Here is a 22,397-nt window from a genome sequence, read left to right on the forward strand (position 1 = left end):
GCGGCTTCACATAAATGTTGAACAGGAGCGGCGAGAGGACCGACCCTTGCGGCACCCCGCAAGCAAGGCGCCTCGAAGTCGACCTCTGCCCCCCTGCCAACACAGACTGCGACCGGTCAGAGAGATAGGAGGAGAACCACTGCAACACGGTGCCTCCCACCCCCAGTCCCTCCAGCCGGCGCAGCATGATACCATGGTCGATGGTATCAAAAGCCGCTGAGAGGTCTAACAGGACCAGAACAGAGGAACAACCCCTGTCCCGAGCCCTCCAGAGATCATCCACCAATGCAACCAATGCCGTCTCCGTGCTGTACCCAGGCCTGAAGCCGGACTGGCACGGATCTAGATAGACGGTTTCATCCAGGAACTGTGGGAGCTGGCGCGCAACCACACTCTCCACAACCTTCGCAACAAAGCGAAGGTTGGAGACCGGACGATAGTTTGCCAAAACGGCCGGGTCCAGAGAAGGCTTCTTGAGGAGGGGCCTCACCACCGCCTCTTTCAAGGCGGGAGGCAAGAAACCCTCTCTCAGAGAAGCATTTATGATCCTCTGGAGCCAGCCTCGTGTTACCTCCCGGGTGGCCAGTACCAGCCAGGAGGGGCACGGGTCCAATAAACATGTGGTTGCATTTAATCTCCCCAGGATCCTGTCCACGTCCTCAGGAGTCACAGGGTCGAACTCATCCCAGGTAACATTCTCAAGACCAGCCTCAGTCACCCCGCCGGGATCTACCCAGTCAGAGTCCAAGCCTTCCCGAATCTGAGCGATTTTATCGTGCAGATACTGTGCAAAATCCTCAGCCTGCCCTTGCAAGGGGTCCTCCCGTGCTCCCTGATGTAGGAGGGAGCGGGTCACCCTAAACAAGGCGGCTGGGCGGTTATCTGCCGATGCAATAAGAGCAGAAAAGTGGTTACGCTTTGCCGCTTTTATCGCCACTAGATAGGTCTTAATATGAGACCTAACTAGTGTTCGGTCGGATTCGGAGCGACTCGCCCTCCAACCACTCTCTAGGCATCTTTTCCGGCGCTTCATCTCCCTCAGCTCCTCGGAAAACCAAGGGGCCGGGCAGGTTCGGCGTCGGGTCAGAGGCCGCAAAGGCACGACTCGGTCCAGAGCACCGGCGGCTGTCCTATCCCAGGCAGCCACCAGATCTTCAGCCGAGTCGTGTGCCAGAGTTTCAGGAACTGGCCCAAGCTCCCTCTGGAACCTATCAGGATCCATCAGGCGCCTGGGGCGGAACCACCTGGTCGGTTCCGCCTCCCTGCAGTGGGGTGCAGCGGTCGAAAGGTCCAGTCTCAGGAGAGAATGGTCCGACCATGACAGGGGTTCAATAACTATATCCCCTATATCCAGACCACTCCGCCACTGACCAGAGATAAAAACCAAGTCCAGAGTGTGTCCTCCCGCGTGAGTGGGGCCATGAATTAATTGTGTCAGGTCCATGGCTGTCATGGAAGCCATAAACTCCCGAGCCATCCCAGACGCCCCCCCGGTAGATGGCAGGTTGAAATCCCCCATGACCAAAAGTCTGGGGGTATCAACCGCCACCCCGGCAATAACGTTGAGAAGCTCGGGCAGGGCCGCTGTCACGTGGCAGGGAGCCAGGTACGCGATCAGCAGGCCCACCTGCATCCCATGGCCCCACTTCACCAGGAGAGACTCACATCCGGCTATCTGAGGTACAGTGGCCTCCCTCGGATCAAGACCTTCCTTTATAACGACCGCCACCCCCCCACCCCTGCCCTGGGCCCTTGGCTGATGGAATGCGCGGAAACCTGGTGGGCACATCTCTACGAGGGGGACCCCCCCCTCTTGGCCCAACCAGGTCTCCATAATACCTGCCAGGTCCGCACCCCCCTCCTGTATTAGCTCACAAATGAGGGGGGCCTTATTAACCACGGACCTGGCGTTGCACAACATCAGTCTAAGGCCTGGGCTCTGAGACTCTGGACAGCCGGGGAAACGAGAAGAGTCATGGGGGCCGAGGCATGCCACCGCTTGGAGATAGCGGGTGCGTGCCCCCACCACCTGATGTGGCCCCCTACTCCCGCCATATCTGCCCCTCCCAACCACGGTCCTGATAGAACTGCCCTCCACCCTATCCACACTGAGCTCCTCCACACCCCGCTCCCCGCCTTCCGTTCCATGCCCCTGTAACGGGCCTGACCTATGCCCCTCCCTCCCCACCCCCCGCCCTAAGCCCCTTAAAAGATTACAAAAAGACAATCTTAAAAAACCCCACAACCCCCTCTTTGCGGCATGCCACCTCTCGGGGTTCCAAAGCCCGTCATCGAGGTAGGCCCTCGATAGAGTGGAGGGCCAAGCCTGCGAGAGGGGGGAGTCTCGCAGACCAAGAAGCTCCGCTGCGGAATACATCTTGACCACAGAGGATGGGAGCAACCATATCCTAGGGGTCCATATAGAAGGTCCAGGGGAGAGACATGGAATGGGAGTCTCAAAAACATTTTCAACAGGACCGGTCCACTGTCCCCTCACAACAGAGGATGAAGTCAAGTTCCAGGTCGACCACAGTCCAAGGGGGGGAAGGGGGAAGACCCAACCACCCTCTCACGGAGGTCCGATCAACCATTCGACCCCCTCTTGTGGTGAGATGGCAGCGATGAACCAATGCAGACAGCACAGCATCCGGGGCTCAGGTCCAAAAACCGCCCTCTCACGGCGGTTGGTCCGATGGTCAGGTCCCCTCTGCTGGCAGATGCAAGAATTCAATATCATCATCCCGACCCAGCTGTCCCAAATCAGCACCCAGTGAATAGTGTTAAGCCAGCCATGCCCACCTAGTTGCAGCGACCCAGCTGTGACCACCCAGCCACACCTACTCAGCCACACCCACCTGACCACTGTGAGTCATCATAGTCTTATGATGCAAAGGACCATGCAACTGGTCCTTTGAGGGAAACTGTTCTATTTGGAGAACTCGGCAATAATGAGGAGGCTCGGCTGCTGAACTCAACACTTTATTGACCAAACAGTAACTAGTAACACCACAACCAAGAGTTAGCTAAAAGACAACAAGCTGCCGTCTGACAGCTGCTTAAATAATAGCTGTCAGATCGGTGGTAACCAATACGATTGCAGCAATTTCCCGCTGGCTGCCTGCTCGCGTCTAACCCAATCAGAGCAGGGCAGCAACAAGGGAGGTTCCAGCGGAGGTCATAAAAGTGAGGACTTAACACCCCTTCCCACCCGAATGGCGCATGCGTAGTCCTCCAAGTACGGTGGCCTACGTCGACTCCGCCCAGATCTCCTTAGTACTGGAGCGGCCGCTGTTGGAGGCGGAGCTGGAGTGTCCTGCGTCAGAATTTCTGGAGTTTGCGCCGAGGCGGCGGCCGGGACCATCGATAACTTGGAAGAGCCGAATAAGTCAGGTGAGGTTGCTGCCGTGGATGGTTCGGGTGTAGCCAGGTGCTCAAAGGCCTGAGTCGTTAGAGGGGAAGTAGGTGGATGCTCCGGGCCGCCACGGGTTGTAATGGGTTGGCTTGGCTGGGCGGAGGCCTCACTGACGACCCGCCGACGGAGTTGGTTTATGTGCCTCCGACATTCCCGCCCGTCATCCAGTTGGACCCTATAAGAGTATGGTCCTGTTAGATAGAGTACACACCCCGGTAACCAATGAACATTGGACCCATAGTTTTGGGCATACACCAGGTCCCCTGGTGCAAATGTCCGGAACCTGGTGGCCGTATCGTGGAGAGTGTCTGGGGCGTAGGATGGGTGCAGCCGGTCGAGAGGTGTCCGGAGTCTCCGTCCCATAAGCAGTTCCGCCGGACTAAACTTTGTGACTGGGCAAGGCGTCGTGTGTTGTGCCAGCATATACTGGTTAAGAGTATGGTGCCAATCGGATTGGGGTAAGCGGCTCAAAGCCTCTTTGGCCGATCTCACTGCCCGTTCCGCCAAACCATTCGCAGCCGGGTGGTAGGGGGCTGTCGTGGCGTGGCGGATGCCCTTCATGGCCAAAAACATCTGGAAGGGTGCCGAGGTGAACTGAGGCCCATTATCAGTCACTATTAGATCCGGCAACCCATGAGTCGCGAAAAGCCTCTCAAGGACTTTTACTATAGCCTCCGAAGTGGTGGAGTGCATTACGGCTAACTCCACCCACTTTGAGTATGCATCTACGACCACCAGAAACATTTGACCCCGGAAGGGGCCAGCAAGGTCCATATGTATTCGAGCCCAGGGGTACCTAGGGGCTTCCCATTCCCGCACGGGGGCCGCCGGGGGGGCCGGCCTTGACAGTTGGCATGTGGAACAACTGGCCACCCACTGCTCGATTTCGCTGTCCAGGAGGGGCCACCATACGAGGCTGCGGGCTAGTGCCTTCATACGTGCTATGCCAGGGTGAGCCTCATGGAGGCATGTTAGGACCTGGTGTCGCAGAGCTGGGGGAACTATGACTCTATTACCCCAAAGTAGGCACCCCTTCTGAACGGACAGTTCTTGCAGCCTGCGATGGTAGGGCAGAAGATCGGCCGGAACCGGCCCCTTCGGCCACCCCCTGCGCACGTGATCGAGGACTAGCGAGAGGGTCGGGTCCGAAGCGGACGAGGTCCGTATATCTGACACAGACAACGGTGACCGTAATTCCTCAACCAGCAAGATAGCGGCAGTAGGAGCAGGATCTTGAACGGGAGTAGGGAGAGGGCAGTGGCTGAGGCCATCAGCATGGCCGATGGCTGAGCCCGGTTTATATAGTAGTTGGTAGGAATAAGCGGAAAGAAATTCCGCCCAACGGGACATTCGTGGGGACAAAATTTGTGGCGTCTGGCGGTCGCCGGCCAACAACCCGAGGAGCGGTTTGTGGTCCGTAATGACTGAGAAAGGACGACCATAGAGATAGTCGTGGAATCGTTTGATTCCAGCGACCACAGCCAGCGCTTCCCGATCCAATTGGCTGTAGTTACGTTCAGGGGCAGATAGCGTGCGCGAGTAGTACGCAATGGGGGCCTCTTTGCCATTAGGAAATACATGGCTCAGAACTGCCCCCACTCCATATGGCGACGCGTCACAAGTCAGGGACAAGGGAAGGCGCTCGTCATACTGGACGAGTACAGCCTTAGAAACTAGAGCGTCTTTGACGGCTTGGAAGGAGGCAGCTGCCTCCGCATTCCAATGCCATGGGGATTTGGCATCCAGGAGCCGATGGAGAGGCTCTGCAATAGATGCCTTATGCGGTATAAAAACTGCATAAAAATTGAGGAGCCCTAGGAAAGCCTGCAATTCCGACTTGTTAGTCGGGGCAGGCGCATGCTTGATGGCCGCTATTTTCGAAGGAGTAGGGTGAATCCCCTGAGCATCGATAAGGAACCCCAGGAATTCGACCTGAGACACCCCCAGGGTGCACTTACTTCTTTTTAATTTAAGCCCCGCTTCACGCAGGCGTGTCAGGACAGCTCTCAATTTAGACAGGAGATCGGAGTGGTTGGCAGCAGACACGATGATGTCATCGAAGTAGGGAACCACTCCGGGGATTCCCTGCAATAATCGCTCCATAATACATTGGAATATTCCTGGAGCAACGCAAACCCCGAATTGGAGGCGTGTACATTTAAATGCGCCCCTATGGGTAACTATGGTCTGGGCCATGGCAGTTTCCTCATCGACGGGGAGCTGCTGATAGGCTTGCGCCAGATCTAACTTGGCGAATATTTTTCCCTGCCCTAATGAATGTAATAAATGCTGAACCACAGGGACTGGGTACGGATTTGCCTGCAACGCCTTATTCAGGATGCCCTTAAAATCAGCGCAAATTCTTACTGAGCCGTCTTGCTTAAGGGGGATCACTATAGGTGTCTCCCAGTTAGAGTGGTCCACTGGTACTAAGATACCCTGTTCTATAAGCTTGTCTAGTTTCTTATCGACCCGTGGCCTCAGCGCCAGCGGCACCCTTCTAGGTTTAAGGCGGATCGGTGTAACCTGGGGATCCAAATTTAGAGATATGGGGCGCCCAGTATATTTACCCAGGCGGTCATCAAAAACATCCGCGAATTCACGGGCCAACAGGGTAGATACATCAGGCATCGTTGCGTGGACACTGGACACATTGAGGTGCAGCGCACCGAACCAGTCGAGACCTAAAAGGCAAGGCAGGTCATTCTGAACAACAATAAGCGGTAGTTTGCCAGAGAACGATTGATAAGACACCTGGAAAGTGTCATAGCCAACGGTCGGAATTGTCTTCCCCTGGTAATCTTTTAGTACAACCGGGCAAGGCTTGAGCCGGCGTTTCGACATCTTGGGCAGCAATTGGGACAATGTAGACCAAGCAATAAGGGACTTGGAAGATCCTGTATCTACTTCCATCTTGCAGGAAGCACCCTCTAAAGAGACAGTGAGGTAAATTTTGTTGACCATTGCCACTGCTGCAGCGTGGTTCACCGACATGTCAAGGGGCTCATCGTAGCGGGAGACCTCAAAACACTCGTCATGCCGGGCAGCCGGTCGTTTGCCTAAGTGGCGATTCCGCGGTGTCTCTGCTGTGGCCGACCTTGCAGGGAGGGTCGCCCGGCAAACTCGGGACAAGTGGCCTCTCTTTCCGCATCGGCGGCATACGGCGGATTTAAAACGACAATCAGCCCTTAGGTGATTACCGCCGCAGCCTAGGCAGCCATCCGGCGCGTTTTTCGTGGTTTGAGAATCCCGCTTCCGCCGCGTAGACTTGAGGCGGCCGACAGCCGCCTCGTCCTCGGAATTGCTGTCCTGACCCGACTCTTCATGATGGACAGACAACGGCTTCCCTCCGGACACGGCACCTTGCTGAAAACGTTGTATTTTGGCAGCGGATCGGTCTGACATTTCCGCCGCCCTAGCCTCATCTAAGGCCGACTTCAGGTGCAGTTCCGAACGGGCCAGCAGGCGTCGTTGAAGTTTCAAGTCTTTCACGCCGCAGACCAGTTGGTCGAGCAACATCTCATCCATGTTGCGGAATTCGTAATGGAGGGCGGCGGATCGCAAGGACGCCATGTACTCATTAATTGATTCCTCCGTTTTCTGAGATCTCTGCCAAAATGCGTGCCGCCGTGCGATACGAGAGTGAGTTGGGGCATAGTGGTTCCTCAGTCTCTCTAACAGAATGTCCCAATGCACTTCGAACACTTGTTGAGGAGCTGCCAGAGCCCTGGCAGTTCCAAAGATCTCACTACCACAGGAGCTGAGGAAATAGCCCCTTTTCCGTGCGCTGGATAGATCAGTCAACTCATTGGCCTGCAAGAAACATTCGAAACGCTCAAGATAAGCGTCCCATGTCTCTGATGCCGGGACGAACGGGGCAAACGCCGGCAGGAAGGTAGACATGTCACTTATTGTCAGAGCTCACCGCGGTGTGGATAGGATTGCCTCTCGTGCCTGAGGAACCCAGGGAGTTCGTCACTGTTCTTTTGTTTTGTTGTTTTCGGAGATAGCCGTAGCCTCAAAACGATCCCATCCTCATCGCCAATGTTCTATTTGGAGAACTCGGCAATAATGAGGAGGCTCGGCTGCTGAACTCAACACTTTATTGACCAAACAGTAACTAGTAACACCACAACCAAGAGTTAGCTAAAAGACAACAAGCTGCCGTCTGACAGCTGCTTAAATAATAGCTGTCAGATCGGCGGTAACCAATACGATTGCAGCAATTTCCCGCTGGCTGCCTGCTCGCGTCTAACCCAATCAGAGCAGGGCAGCAACAAGGGAGGTTCCAGCGGAGGTCGTAAAAGTGAGGACTTAACAGAAACCATAATGCTGATGCGGCCCTCAGTGAAATTGAGTTTGACGCCCCTGGACTAATGTATCTTGTTGGGCTGACATTAATTATGCTATATATATGTGCTTTTCAATGAAATTCCATCCTATGAAATAAGGTAGATTGCAAGGTTGTTTTTGTTGGATAATTCAGAAGTAAGATTTGCCTTTATTTGTAAGATATCACATATTGTTCATCTTTAACACAATTGTATCTTGCCACATTAGTCTCTTGACAGATCTTCCTAGAACTGGTATTTAAGCTTTTAAGTAGCTAAATGACAAAGGCAAACTTTTACCAAACAGGGATATTTCTAGGGGCTGGCATTTTCGGAACAATACCTTACTCCTTTGCAGTAAATGCAAAGCCTTAGGGTATTTTTAAGAGTAACACTTTTTCTTGCAGAGGTGGATCCCAGATGCAAGAGAACGGAGGGAAATAATATTGACTAATTCAAAGTTACCATAGATGATTGGATCACATGTTCTACAGGTGATTCTTATGTTTAGAGTAAAGCTGAATAATCAGAGATGTCACCCTAGTAAATCCATTGATCTAATTTTAATTAGTACAGACTTTGTTCAACATATTTTTTAAAATGTAAGCCTTTAAATAGAGTCATTTCAGGTTCAATTGTTTCTAAATTCAAATCTAGCAAAATGTTTAAACATCCAATTATCAGCAAGCCACTGAAAAAAAGATATACCAGAAAAGAAGTATAAAAAACATAAACCAATAATTATGCAAAACCAAATCTCCCATCCCAAATTAAAAAACCCAACATCAAAGGATGTGGGAACACCTTTGAAATCTTAATATGATGTGCAAACCTTTAATGCATTCATATTCAACAGTTAAGTAAATGAAGCATTTTTATAGAAAAAAGCATTGGGGAAATATTTTGTGGATTCAATTAAAAAAATGGAAACCATATGGTATGGTATACTTTATGTTCCCATAAAGTATATTGACTTGTACATGGTAACAGTTGCAATAATGCTTAATATTATCAATGGAAATGTTGAACAATTTTTGTCCTACTAGTCTGGCAAAGCAAGTTATGGGAGTATGCTTCACTAGCACAATTAACTTTATATCTGCAAAATGGCGCCAAGGATGAGGGCGTTCTCTGTGGGCGTACCGACCCTCTGGAATGGGTTACCCACGGAGCTCCGGATGGCCCCCTACCTCCGCTCTTTTCGCAGAGAAGAAGAGCTGAAGACATGGCTTTTCCAACAAATTTGTTGATCTGGTGGGTGGTTTTTAATTGGATGGATTTTAAATTGATTGCTTATGTAGTTATTTTTATTGCTTTCATTGTCTCAACTTCTGTAAGCCACCCTGAGTCCCTTGGGAGAAGGGCGGCATATAAGTACAAACAAACAAACAAACAAACAAACAAATAAATAAATAAATAAATAAATAAATAAATAAATAAATAAATAAATAAAACAAATATAGTAAGAATTTAATACAATATCAAAGCCATTGTGTCAAATTTTCATCAGACTTTTCTTTAATATATGGTTATAATTTTATTATGATTTGCTACATTTGTTAAACTTTGTGGATCAAGTAATAATTATAACAATTTCTTCATCTTGGCTAATGATTTATAATCAGAATATATCAATTGTAGTCATTAAGTATTGCATAACTTAATTGAAATACAGATTCATATTGGTGTTGACATACTTCAAATTGATATAGAGGAGATTACTGAGTGAAATCTGTCAGGAACATCCATGAGGGAGAGTTGGCTGTGCGTGCCACCTGTGGTATGCGTGCCATAGGTTTGCCATCACAGGAATAGGGTCTCTGATCATCATCTTGCCCTTTTGACTTCCACACAAGCATGCTGTGTGATTAGCATGCTCCCAGAAATGATTGTAATCCACTAACTTTGTTATCTTCAATGTTTTTACAGCATTTAATAGATGCAATGCAATTTTTTAAAAAGTATGTTATTGGAAATTATTTTTGGACATGATTTTATTGTTACAATCAACTAGTGGTCCTTCGCTGGCATAAGGATTAATCAGTATTAATGGAATGGATGTAAATAATAAATTCTAGTAAAAAGGGATAGTAAGAAAGTATCCTATTTACCTGATTTTGTTTATCATGGAAGTATTAATACAAGTAGTCCTCAACTGGAGCCCAAAATTTCCATTGCTCAGCAAGGCATTTGTTTTGCCTCATTTTACGACTGTCACAGTTGTTAAGCAAATCATTGCAGTTGTTAAGTGAATCATGGAGTCATTAAGCAACTCTGGCTTCTCTCATTGACTTTGCTTGTCAGAAGCCGGCTGGAAGGTTACAAATAGTCAGTGGTGGGATTCAAGTAATTTAACAACTGGTTCTCTGCCCTAATGATTTCTTCCAACAACCAGTTTGCCAAACTGCTCAGAAAGTTAACAACCCGAAGTTAGTATCCCGAAGTGGTGCGAACTGGCTGAATCCCACCACTGCAAATAGTGATCATATGAGCCAGGACAGTGAATACATGCCATTTGCCAAATGTCCAACTTTTGATCAAGTGATAGTGAAAATGCTGCAATAGTCATATGAAAGCCAGTCATGTCACTTTTTTTCAATGGCATTGCAATTTTAAATATTCATTAAACAAATGGTTGTAAATTGAGGACTAGGACAGAATATTTGGAGGAATAAGAATACTCAAAGTGTTAAAATAAAAACAAAGTATCATGCAATAAATCTGCTTATTGTACATTTATTTTTCTATAAAACTCTTAGCAAAGATACTTCGATAATTTCAACTGAACAAATGTTAGATAGCAACAGGCCTAGAAAACAATTTTGATTGATAAAACTGTCTGTTATTTTTGTTGTCTATTAATATGAATAGTTGAAAAAATGTGTCCAAGAAACTACTAAAATCCATCCACCCAGATGGATTTAGATAATTTGGTGTAATTTTATTACAAAGGATTGTCAGCTATTAAAGAAGGAATTACCATTCCTGTTATTGAAAGTTTTATGTCATAGCAACACCTTCTTTTATCACTGCTTGGAAGAACAGCTATGATTAGAATGATTATTCTTCCTAAAAATATTTCTTTTCAGGCATTTCTAATTTCTTAAGCTATAATATTTTTAAAAATAGCAAGTACACTATATAAACAATAAAACATAATGGCAGATGGATTAATGAAAAAGCTTTATCAATGCACTTTGTGAGAGAGCTGATAAACATAAAATTAATATATTATTAAAATAAAAGGCCAAAAGAATAAAATGTCTTTGCCTGGCAAACAAAATGCCAGGCTATATCTTTGTTCAGAGATTCCCCCTAATAAAGCAGAGGAAAAGACTTGGTTCATCACATTGTAGCTAGAATCACACTTTGTGCTGAATCCTTTGTTAACCATGGTTTGTTAAACACACAAGGTAACTGGCAAACATATGGTATGGCATAAATCATGGTTTACAAACCACATTGGCTGTGTTTGCCTGACAAACTAAACAAAAAACCAAGGTCTCCATATTTTTTACTTAATAAATGAAGTTAACCTAGCTCTACCTAGTTAGTTTATGTTTCAGTATCTTATTCATATAGTGACCATTTAAAATTACAATGGCACTGAAAAAATGACTTATGGCAGGTTTTCACACGACCATAGCAGCATCCTCACAATCACACGATCAAAATTTGGGCACTTGGCAAGTATTCAGCCAGTAACATTCTATTTGCAACGCAAAAATTATAGTCGTATTAGGCATTGTGTTGTCATTAAAAGATAGACTGCAATCAAATTAACTTAGTTGAAGAGGCATCCCTTCCTTTTCAAAGTATCCAATAAACTGCTGAGGTCAGACACAAAATGAAATGCATTATCCCAGATAGAAGCATTTAAAGTGTCATAACATGGAAACATGGAGCAGAAATATACACCTTGAGATTGCTTTGCTTTTGAGTGCAGTATGTCTAAAAAATGGCAGACTTCAGGATACAGTTGTCTAAAAGGATAGGGTTGTTTTTTGTTTAGTTTTGACTGTTTTAGAAAACTGAAGTTTTCTTAGGGTTGTATGTTACTGTCTGAGACATATATATTGTATGTAAAGGACATGTATGGTTTTTGTAATGTGTACCTAGCTAAATGGGTCATGATGTATCTTCTTAATACACATTAGTTTATGCAACTGATTTTTCCCATAGAAAATTATCCACATGTCTGATACATAGAATGATTTGGTCACCTTAATCATTGAGTGGTCAACTGATGAATGGATAGAATCTTAATAAGTCATTATCATAGTAACTAAGAATCTCTGTATCAATTACCGTATTTTTCGGTCTATAAGATGCTCTGGAAAATAAGACACATATGTTCTGATCCAGCTTAGCAGAAGCAAGAAACAGACTCTTGGTCACAAAAAAACCCTGTTTATTACCTCTTGTGAATTAATTGCATTCACCCACCGAAAATTCCAGGCAATAGTCCTTCAAGGAGTTAACTGCAGTAACAGACCTTATCAGTTCCTTGCGATAATTGCAAGGCTGTGAGCTCCCAGCTGAAAGGCTGCAAATTAAGTTCTGGCAAGCAGTCTTTGTGGCATGAAACACAATGAGCAAAATCTTCAGAAATGCAAACTGCTATCTCCTACAACAACCACTTCCCTTTCCTTTTATTTATTCCCCAGGCAGGGAGGGGCCATTCACCATCCATTTATGCTTTGCTTCCTGAGTCGACTCCTTGTCCTCCATTGTTCACCTCTCCTAACTGCCCTGTGCATATGTGCATCTGGAACAGGCCCCAGCTGTTCTTCCTCCTCACTTATATCAGCCTCCAAAGGTAGCTGCCTCTCTGGTGGCTGGGAAATGTCGGACGGCCCTGGCTCTATCTCTGCGTCTGACACAGAGAATCCATCAGAGCCTTCCCCAGACTCCAGACCTGGCCCAAGTTCTTCCCTAACCTCCTCATTGTCTGAGAGTTGTGGCTGGCAGGCCACAACAGCACATTAGCTTTAGAGGAGGAAAACAAGAAAAAAAATCTGCCTCTACCTCCTAGCATCCATTGGGTATTCATCTGGCTAGTGTCCTTGCACCAAACAGCAAACAGCCTGGTCAACTTCAGCATGTTATCGCAGCCTCACATGTGGCTCGTCAGGGCTCTGCTCTGTTGAGCCCACCACCGGTCAGCTATAGCCCCACCAATAAGTGGACTGGCCAACTGGAAATGCTGCCATTGTTGCCTCCTCCATGTCTGCTGTCTCTGCCGGGAACGCTGGAGCCTTTGCTGCCAAGCAGCTGATTGGCTGTTGGATTGGCCTCCTGAAATACTGCCGATCAGCTGTTCTAGGTGGCAGGGATAGGTGGCAGCAATCCCTGCCACCTAGAACAGCTGATCAGCGGTATTCCAGGAGGCCGATCCAACCACCAATCAGCTGCTCAGTAGTGAAGGCTTGGTAGTACAGTGGTCTAAGGCACCCTGTTATTAAGCTGGTTATTAAGACCAGCTGCCTGCAATTACTGCAGGTTCAAATCTTGCCAAGGCTCAAGGTTGACTCAGCCTTCCATCCTTTCTAAGGTAGGTAAATTGAGGACCCAGTTATGGGGGCAATAAGCTGACTTTGTATAAATATACAAAAGGATGAAGGCTATTGCTGAGCACATTGTAAGCCGCCCTGAGTCTCCGGAGAAGGGCGGCATATAAATCAAATTTTAAAAAAAAGGAAAAAAGGCTCCAGCATACCCTGGCAGCAGCAAACAGTGGTGGTGATGGTCAATGCCGCTGCCTCACCAACCCTCCCCTCCACAATATTTGCTCCATAATACACACAGACATTTCCACCCACTTTTTTGGGGGGGGAAGTGCGTCTTATAGACCAAAAAATATGGTAGATGGTAACAACCAAAGAAAACTTGAAAGATAATATCTTCCACAACCAAGGAAGCAGCAGAGAAAAACTTTGAATCAACTTTGTATAAAATTTGAGATACCTTTAAGCTGTGTTGGTTTATGATAAAATCTCTAACTAATATAAATAGCTCAACGGCAGATTTGTTAGGTGAATATTTGTAAATAAAAGAAAATATCATCAATGTACAGCATCTTCATGCTTCAAAATAGTAAAATTCAGAACTGTTACCCCTTGGCGTTTCACTGCACTGGGAAGCCAAATAAACATACAATATGATTAGATAAGCCATTCTATATGTAAAACAATATATAGGTATTTTGTAGAACTCACTATTATGAGATAAAATGAATGTTAGGAAAACTCAGCATATTTGAAAAGCAAGGAAGAACAATATTGTGATTTTTCTTAGGTAGGAAATTTAGAACCTGAGAGGTTTTTCTTAGTCATAGTTTCTCAAGTTCTAGCCCATAATAAGATGAAAAGATGTGCGTCTTAGTTTTCTCATTTTCTCATTTCTCTTTGTTTTTTCTCAGCATTTCTAGGTGCTGAAAATACAGCTGCCTGCTTTCTTCAAGGAAAGCATTTTATGAAGGGAAAATATAATATCAGAAGAAAATATAATTTGTCACATAATGAATGAAAAAGGGTTAATGAGCAAATCAAACCGCAGGGATTTTCCCCTTGCTGTAGGTACCCAGTATAAGAACTTTTGGACCATGCTGCATTTAATAAGGATCAAGGAAGGATTTGGCATCTTTCAAGACAAAGTCCACAAATAAGCAATATGGTTTAGCTGGCACTGTTGCAACACATGTCTAGTAGGGAAGATAATGGCAACAATTAACATGGCAAGATAGAAAAGCATTAAATTGGAAGAAAAATGAAGTCTCCTTGCCAAATTCAGGGTGAGGAATGACCTCATGCTGTGATCTACAACATCTGCCACAGAATTAGGCAATTATACTGGTTTTTCTTGGGAGATAGATCCTTCCCTGAGGAGGAGTGTTAAAGAACCTTTATTTGGTGACTGCTACCCTATTATTTAAGTGGTTATACATTTGTTAAAGACACCCGTTATGTTAATAATCATAATAATGATATTATGATCTATGAATGTGAATTTATTGTGTGGTTAATCAGAAATAAGTCGGTTTCTTCAAGTATCAATATCATTCTGAAAATTTTAAAAGGTAAAAAAATCATTGTTTTCATATGTAATTTTCCACATTATGTAATTTGTGATTGACATAAATATCATTTGCACACAGCCTTTCTATACATTTTCTATATAGAATGTTTAACCCAATCATTGCATTATAAAAAACAGAGAATTATGAGATCTAAAACAAAGTATTCTGACTCACTTATTAGTTGGGATGAACAGATTACAATAGATTGTTTAAACATGTGAAGCAAATGAAATTCCCCAGTATCTTTACCTTTAAAAACATGTAGAGTGACCACACACACACAAAGGTTGATGATGTATGTGGTAATTTTATTGTCTTACATAGTGACATTATATAGTTTGTTACTTTCAAGTTACAGTGTACTTGGCAGCATCTCATTGGCTACAGAATCTTCCAGGTAACTAGAGTCTTTGGTTAACCATTACTGCTTTGCTTAAGCACTTATAATGTTAGACTTTAATTAAAGTCTAATACACATATATCCCATTTCCTCTCCTGCTGTTCCTCTTATTTACAGAGTTAGGGTCTTAATGCCTACATGCAAATAACCTTCCTTATCTGAGGTTTGCCATCCAAGATAGGAAAATCCCTGCACATATGCAAACTGCAGATCCCTACATACCCTCTCTTTTTATTTAATTTTGAGGGGACAAAGATTTTTGTATATATCGCATTTGATGAGGAGGCAGAGAGAGAGGAGTAGGACGAAACATAGTAATTAATGAGGGAATACACTGAATGAAACAATAGCAAGCAACTAACATGACAATAATAATCACAGCATAAAAAAACAACTGCTTAAGCCAGGTCAACCAGTCAAAAGAAAAGGAAATAGCATGAACATTATTCTGAAAATATGATTGGAGTTTAGCAAGTTCATCTCCAATGGTTCTTTTCAAAGAGTGAAAATGAACAGCACATCCATGACGGCCAATAAGTTTACAAAAATCTCCTTGTCATGCTAACAAATAGTCAATAGCAAAACATTGCTGGAGCACATCCTGATTCAGGTCCTCAATTTCATGTTGGAGATCACGAACAATAACAGCAGTGGCATTAATTGATTTCTCCAGGCGACATGTTAAACCCAGGATAGAATGTCTATTTTCTTGAGCTATTATTCCAGGGTAAGCCCCTAAGGTGATCACCCCAGTAATAGCTCCAGCCACAGCACGGCCAAAGGTATTGAGAGAGGACAGTTGTGTATCAATGATAACTTCATCATTACATGTAGGACCTAATGGAGAACGTCATTGTCGTGAAGAAGAAGAGAGAGCACCAATCTGCACAGGTAGGGAAAAGTAGCCAATAGCAGCACACTGATAGTTCTGAGGGTGCACATTGGTTGCATATTTGTCAAAAAAGAACCACATAGAAGCGTTAAAAATAGGAAAATTATCAGGATACATTTCAGGCACAATATTAGGCCCATACAAAGAAGAATTAAAGGTTCCCCAGAGCCAATAATAGTCAGTACAATAACTATAATTCCCTACTTTCGATAAACTATGTCGAGCCTTAGGGTAATCATTCCAATTGTTAAGCCAAGTATGGCGAGCATAACAGCAAAAACATAAGCCTCTAGTATATTGATTAGTATGAAGATAACGCCAACGAACAGAATTAAGTTGCGTTGGTGGCTTAGAAAACAACCAATGGTTTGCAATTGTGAAACAATAAAGGAAGATGAAGATATTAAATCAGGTATGAAAGCAACTTGACCAAAAGCCATAGGAGGCTCATAATACAGGGTGACATTAGTACTGTGAACCAAAAACATATATTGAGCATGACGAACCCAAAGATTAAGATTAAGTTGTATAGGCTGAGTGTCATTTAAAGCAGTAACAGAATCAAAAGAAGACAAGAGAATACAAAAAAGAATTGTGACAGAATTAGCTGTAATAATAGCAAAAACAGCAGCAACTAGATTTTCAGGAGTCTGAGATAGGCAGCTTGACTCAATTGTTGTTGAGCTTGGTATGTTGTGGCCTTCACTTCTCCCATGTGATTGGCGAAGGTTGTTACTCAGGACTAGGAGCAAGACGATACTTTACTAGCAGTCTTGTCAGTGGTTTTATTGTACGAAAATGAACATTAACAGGAATATCTGAAAAAGAATCTACAAGAGTTAAATAATTCCATGTAAATAAGGCAACAGATAATAAATGTTCTCCATTTCCCATTTTTCTTTTTAATAAAAAAACAGGAGTATGACTGCGTATATGCTCCACATATACGGGATATTGTCGATTCTCCAAATGATGCTTAAGAGACAAAAACAAAGCTAGCAAATTTATATCTAATGACAATGCACAATAAGAAAATGGCAAAGATTGCATAACTAAATAGACATATTGTGTATCAACCACAAGATTAATTCATTGTGTAGGGAAAAGTTGTAAAGCTAATATAACAGCTGCAAGTTCAGCCCGCTGGGCGGAAGTTTGAATTGATGTGAATTTTGAATGCCATTGGGAGTCAGCATGCCAGACCACCACCCCTCTTTTTGGTGAACCATCTGTAAAAATTGTCAGAGCATCAATAAAAGGAGTACAGACAAAAATAGTAGAAAAAGATGGGTTTAGAGTAGTAGTAACCAAAATTCTAGGATATTTTGGTAATGAATATAAAACTTCTCCAAGATAATTGGAGAAGGCAATCTGATAACTTTCAGATATCATCATAAGATGATCATGCTCAATCTTTGTACATGTGACCACAATACCTATCAAATCCTGTCCAATCAGTTGCAAAGCACGCTTTCAGCCTTTTATAATCAATTCTTCTAAGGCAGACTGGTAAGGATAAATGTTTCTAGGTGGAGTAGCAGATAAATTTAACCACTCATGAATAGCTATTTTTAATGTGCTCTTAATGGTATATAAACACCCAGTAGGCAATGGAGAAGTAGGAAGAATAGCTAAGCGCAGTCCTGCTTCTACTGACTCAATTCGGTCAACATATTGTTGCTTAACTTTGTCCAAGATGAGCTGTAAGCACCTTTTTTGATCATTCATCAAATGAACTGTATCACCAGGGGATTGTGCTCCTTTTAAAGGTTGGAATAGAGGTAACATATCACCAGTTGTTATGCAGAAGAAAGGCCTAGTTAAATTAATAATGCCTAGCAACTTTTGCCATTGAACTAAAGTATAAGACTTTTGTACTTTTAAGTCAGGCAATACTGGAATGGAAGAAGCTTTCAGTAACCTATGACCCAAGTATAAGTAAGGTTCAGTTTTTTGAATTTTATCATCTGCAATAAACAACCCCTTCTGTGCTACAATAGTTTTTAATTCCTGCAGAAGGGCTATAGAATCAAACTGAGGAGCAGCTATTAAGATATCATCCATGTAATGATAAACCAAATAAGATGGAAATTTTTCACGAAATGGCTGAAGTGCATTGTCCACAAAATACTGGCACAAAGTAGGAGAATTAAGCATACCCTGTGGTAAAACACGCCAATGATATTGTTTGGTTGGCATGCTATTATTAAAAACACCACACGGGGACAATAGAGAGCCACTTAAGGAGAAGAGCATCATCCAAAATCAATTTTGTATTTAAAAAAGGAGGTCCCGACCCCAAATATTAGTATGAATAACAAAATATAAGGTTGCAGGGCAAAGGACTTACCAGCTGCTGTGGAGAATTGAATCTCTTGTATGCTTTACCAAGCTTCAGTATCAAGCAACCCTTGAAAAGTTTGCTTATTCAAATAGAGAGTTAAGAAAGGAAGTAACAGAGAGGATTGAGCAATAGAGGATTGATTAGAAAGAGTTTGAGGAAGGTTCACCCAAGCCTGAATAAAAAGAGTTCCAGTGTAACCAGAATCAATAACACCAGGGACACAAAGCACCCCTTTTTATGAGAAGGTAGCTGGAGGAAGCACAGTTTGGGCAGGAATTGAAACAAATTTTTCTTTATCCTGTGGTTGAAGTGGAATAGTAAAGAAACAATCTTTTAAATCAACCACCAACAATTGATAAAAATTAGGAATTAAATTAGGATTAGGAAGACCACATTGCAAAGGACCCACTAAACCAGAGGAAAGAGGGCCCTTAAATTGAGAAGGAATCAATTTAACCTCCAAAGGAAATTTAAATTCCACAGATTCCTGAGTTATTAAATCAAGCCCAGCATTACCTGCTGTGGCTGAAACTGCGGAAAAGAGGCTAGGGGAGGAGACATGGCTACAGGGAAGGCACTCTTTTGTCCCCTCTACCAAGCCTCTGGCAAAATTACCACTAATACCATAATCAGTGACAGCCTTTTTTAGTTCTCTTAAAATTTGATAAGGCAGTCCTTCCCATTCTGCAATCTGCTGTCCTGACAATTGGCCCTGGCCCTGATGATATTGTACAGGACATACAGACAATTCAGCAATTTCTTCCCCAGGCATGGAGGAATCCTGTTTACAGGATTTCACCATTTTCTGAAAAGAAGATTGAACAGCAGAGTCAGAAGGTTTAGTAATCTGACCTGTGTCAGTAGGAGCTGAAGGAGGCAGAATAACATATTCTGGAGAGGAAGGAGGACAGACAACAGCATTAGAGTAACATGGAGGTGGAGAAGATAAAAGAGACAGTTCAGTAGTTCCAAATTTTTCTACTGCATATCTACATAAATGCCATACCTGCAAAATCTCTACCTTAGCTCTTGGTTCAGCATGTAAAACTTTCCCAATTTTTTCCCAATCAGATAATCTTAAAGACCCCTTTTCAGGATACCATAAACACTGATTTGCAATCTCCTGGACCAGCCTTAAGAGACTGCGTTGTGATACATCAGTGTGATTTTTCTTAAGTAAATAGCTTAATTCTTCAGCATGCTTTCTTTGTTTCTCAGAAAGCGAAGACCCCATTACTTACAGAAACCTTTAAAAGGTTGAAGATACCACACGGGTTGACGGTGCACCAAATCCTTGCCGGACGAAGTAAGGGTCCCTTTTCAAGCGCCTTGTTAAGTGACCACACACACACAAAGATTGAGGATGTATGTGGTGATTTTATTGTCTTACATAGTGACATTATATAGTTTGTTACTTTCAAGTTACAGTGTACTTGGCAGCATATCATTGGTTACAGAATCTTCCAGGTAACTAGAGTCTTTGGTTAACCATTACTGCTTTGCTTAAACACTTATAACGTTAGACTTTAATTAAAGTCTAATACACATGTATCCCATTTCCTCTCCTGCTGTTCCTCTTATTTACAGAGTTAGGGTCTTAATGCCTACATGCAAATAACCTTCCTTATCTGAGGTTTGCCATCCAAGATAGAAAAATCCCTGCACATATGCAAACTGCAAACCCCTACAAAAACATAGCATTTGTAAACAGAAATTGTTTTATAACAGTAATATTCAGCTGACTTTACCCAACTTTATTTTCTATACTGTGATAGTTCCCACACTGTGAGCCATGAGCCCTTAAGTGACCATGGAATTAACACAAGGGATCCATGATCCATACAAAACATTGCATGTGTGTAGGGAAAATCACACAGCTATTCTACTGGCCAGCTGCTGATACTTCAATGCCTGGGGTGAAGTGAGAGGGAAAGAATACTGAACTGATAAGAGCATAGTTATCCTTCCATCCTCTTTGTCAGCACTACTGTTGCTTTCTCAGTAGTGTATGGAGTGGGCACATGATATTTTCCATTGCTATGTTTCCTTTATTGTGCCTAATCCCTTTATGCTGCCAATTAATACTCTTGACCATAATCAACCCTTTACTATTCACACTACTCTGTATGTTCCTGTTGTACTCTGTGTCCCTGAGCTACCCAGCAACCTTAGCAGGGTCATATGTATTTCATGTGGCATCTCCTTTTATTTTTATTCTCCCATGAATTTTGACATATTTCAATCTCAATCTTCAAAGTCAGACCAACGGCTTGTCTCAGCTTGTGTCAAAGATGAATCTGGCAGCCCAAATTCAACAGCTGAGAAGATTGTTACATTAACATATCCCAGCTGTCTCTTATAGCCTTGCATCTAGGTAGATTGTAATACTATTTATTTTATTTATTTTTATTTATTTATTTTCGTCAAGCATGTATTAGATAACAGATATAAGTATAAATATAATTATGAATACATGAAATGGATACAAATAAAAGGGAACATTAGGACAGGGACAGTAGGCATGCTTGTGCGCTTATGCACGCCCCTTTCCCCTTGAAAGGGAAGTTTGTGTAGCAATTGAGCTACATCAACAATGCTGATTTTGTATGTTCCAAAGATCAATTACTTCTGATACATTTTTCATATTAGTTATAAATATTATACTAGGGAATTAATTTTTACAGAATATCAAGAGATACAACAATCACAAATAAGTTGAAGTCCTTTTGGTACTTTGCAGTAATTCTCATCAGTCATCCCAATGAAAATATCAGATTTGTAGTCCAAAGCATCTGGAAGGCCCGACTGCCAGTTCCTGATATGTAAGGCATTTTATGGAAGGCATATTTGAGTATTTATGCACAATGTTGATGTGATTGAAATTGATGAGCTGATTTTAAGCAGTATTGACTACAATAATCTACACCAGGGTTGTCAAACTCAGGACCTGCAGGCCGCATTCAGCCTGTGGGGTGCTTAGATTTGGCCTGCAGGCCACCCTGGAAACAATGAAAGATCAGCCTGCGGTGCCTCTGCTAGTGGAAATGAAGCTTTCAGGCTCTGTTTTCGGCCAGGACAGCCTCCTGCAGCCCTCTGCCAGCAAAAAATGGAACTTCACCAAGCCTTGTTTTAGCTGGTAGAGAGCTGTAGGAACACATCCCGGCCAAAAAAAAGGGCCCGGGGGAGGGAGGGAAGGAAGGAAGGAAGGAAGGAAGGAAGGAAGGAAGGAAGGAAGGAAGGAAGGAAGGAAGGAAGGAAGGAAGGTCCTGCCTTAGCACTTGGCCACCAGCAGCCCTGCTGCCCTTTTGCCATCCCCTTGTTTCCTCCTCCTGACCTCTCCTGGTGGTTTCCCATCCTATCACTGAGGATGCTTTGGTTACAAAGCTGGGTCTCCTTGCATGGAGAGAATGGGCCTCCTTCTCACCCACACACTTTACCCTCCCACACACACCATGAGCAACCTGGCCAAGGAGAGCGAGAACAGCAGCAGCAGCCTCAAGGAACAGGGAAGTACAGCCGGGCGCTCACACAGGGAAGTAGGGCTGGGCTGAGCTGAGCGGTTGGATCCCGATCCCCTGGAAGCTTGAGGGCCAGGCTGGGCACCTGTCCTCCGCTACCTAGGGCTCTGGACAGTTTATGCCGCCACCTGGGGGTCCTCCACGTAGCCTGAGAGGGACAGCAAGCCTCCTCTGGAGGACAAGGATTTGGCACTCTCCCTGGTCTCACCTTCCTCCGCTGGAGACAATGGATCCCCCCAGTCCTGCTCAGCCACCACAGGCACCCTGGCACGAGTGATGTTGAGCTGGCCATGCCCACCACGGCCAGAGGTCAAACACAACCCTGATGCAGCCCTCAATGAAGTAGAGTTTGACACCCCTGCTCTAGAACTAGAAATCCTTATTAACTTGGAAGGCTAGAGAAATATGGCAAGCAATAGAAG

The sequence above is a fragment of the Pantherophis guttatus genome, chromosome 4, assembly GCF_059756535.1.
Source record: "Pantherophis guttatus breed Tessera chromosome 4, ASM5975653v1, whole genome shotgun sequence".
In the NCBI taxonomy this organism is placed as follows: Eukaryota; Metazoa; Chordata; class Lepidosauria; order Squamata; family Colubridae; genus Pantherophis; species Pantherophis guttatus.